Raw genomic sequence first — 2,410 nt, 5'->3', positions numbered from 1 at the left:
CTTGTTCACCTGTTCACCTGTCACCTGTACACCTGTACACCTGTTCTCTCACCTGTTCACCTGTTCACCTGTACACCTGTTCTCTCACCTGTTCACCTGTTCACCTGTACACCTGTTCTCTCACCTGTTCACCTGTACACCTGTTCTCTCACCTGTTCACCTGTTCTCTCACCTGTTCACTTGTTCTCTCACCTGTTCACCTGTTCTCTCACCTGTTCACCTGTACACCTGTTCACCTGTTCTCTCACCTGTTCACCTGTTCACCTGTACACCTGTTCTCTCACCTGTTCACCTGTTCATCTGTACACCTGTTCTCTCACCTGTTCACCTGTTCACCTGTACACCTGTTCTCTCACCTGTTCACCTGTTCACCTGTTCTCTCACCTGTTCACCTGTTCTCTCACTTGTTCACCTGTTCACCTGTTCACCTGTACACCTGTACACCTGTTCTCTCACCTGTTCACCTGTACACCTGTTCTCTCACCTGTTCACCTGTTCACCTGTACACCTGTTCACCTGTTCACCTGTTCTCTCACCTGTTCACCTGTTCACCTGTACACCTGTTCTCTCACCTGTTCACCTGTTCACTTGTTCTCTCACCTGTTCACCTGTTCACCTGTTCTCTCACCTGTTCACCTGTTCATCTGTTCACCTGTTCACTTGTTCTCTCACCTGTTCACCTGTTCTCTCACCTGTTCACCTGTTCATCTGTTCACCTGTTCACCTGTTCTCTCACCTGTTCACCTGTTCACCTGTTGGCAGCCATCCCTCCCCTAACGCTGCTACAGACCCCCCCCCCCCACACAGAGCAGCTCTTGTGTGTCAGTGATTCTAATGATGCGTTTGATTCACTGACGAGCAGCTAACAGCTTCACAAGAATCTAATTCAGAGGAAACGCAGAGAATCATCTGAGGAGGAAGATGAAGCACCAACACACACACACAGAGAGACACACACACACACACACACACACACACAGAGACACACTAGGTAGATACCTATATATATATATATGTATATATATATATAGGTATCTACCTAGTGTGTCTGTGTGTGTGTGTGTGTATCAGGTCCCGATCACATTGATCTGCCAGAGGAAGCTGAATATGATGACATCATTAACCTCGTCATCGAGCATCTGTTGTGCTGTGACCTGTGGGGGGGGGGCATCACTTCATTAATTAACCTGGACCCTCACACCTGCCTGGTGGTGGACTCTCTGACCCGCTTCACATAGCGGCCTCTCAAACTAATTAGTCCGTCGTGTAAATCAGAGCGCCGACAACAAAAACACCTGTCGGGGGGGTGAGGGGGGGGCTGTCATTACCGGCCCTTTAATTGGAGGAGGTGTGTCATAACAGCAGCTTCTAAGCAGCACAATGTTTCTGGTCCTGGATCGGCTTCAGGTTTCGCAGACTCACTGTTTGTCTTTCAGTCCGTCTGTCGGATCCTCGGAGACACCAGGTCTCTGGCAGGACTCCAGATCCTGGTCTCTGCAGCGCCGTTAGAGTCCTGAACATGTGGCGGAAACTTAATGCTGCTCGTCTACGACAGTGTCCTTATGTCCACAGCACATAGTCCTGGTCCCCAGAGGATCCGCCCTCCTGACTTTAGTGACTCTGTGACCTCACATGGCAGGATTAACCTGCACCCTGTTAACTCCCTGGTCCTCCATGTCCTCCTGGTCCTCCTAGTCCTCCTAGTCCTCCTGGTCCTCCATGTCCTCCATGTCCTCCTGGTCCTCTACATCCTCCTAGTCCCCCTGGTCCTCTACGTCCTCCTAGTCCTCCATGTCCTCCTAGTCCTCCTGGTCCTCTATGTCCTCCTGGTCCTCCATGTCCTCCTGGTCCCCCTGGTCCTCTATGTCCTCCTGGTCCTCCATGTCCTCCTGGTTCTCTACGTCGCTGACGTAGAGAACGCTGCAGCTCGAGTCCTCACTAAGACCAGGAGGGTGGACCACATCACTCCAGTTCTGAGGTCTTTGCACTGGCTTCCTGTCCAACAAAGAATTGACTTTAAAATCCTGCTGTTGGTTTACAAAGCACTGAATGGTTTAGGGCCAAAATACATCTCTGATCTGCTGCTACCTTATGAACCATCCGACCCCTCAGGTCGTCTGGGACCGGTCTACTTCCTGTTCCCAGAGTCAGAACTAAACATGGAGAAGCAGCGTTCAGTTTTTCTGCTCCACATATCTGGAACAAAGTCCAGAAAGCTGCAGGTCTGCTGAGACCCTCAGCTCCTTTAGATCAAGATTGAAGACTTTTTTGCTGCTGCCTTTAATTGAACCACATTCAATTCATATATTAATCAATTTCCTGCATTTCTGCATTTTACTACTGTATTTTATTTCTTACACTGTTTCTTTAATTGTTTTTAAATCTCCTTTTCTTTTGCCTTATGTTTTGA

This window comes from Melanostigma gelatinosum (assembly GCF_949748355.1).
Source record: "Melanostigma gelatinosum genome assembly, chromosome: 18".
Taxonomy (NCBI): domain Eukaryota; kingdom Metazoa; phylum Chordata; class Actinopteri; order Perciformes; family Zoarcidae; genus Melanostigma; species Melanostigma gelatinosum.
This window is presented reverse-complemented; position numbering follows the sequence as displayed.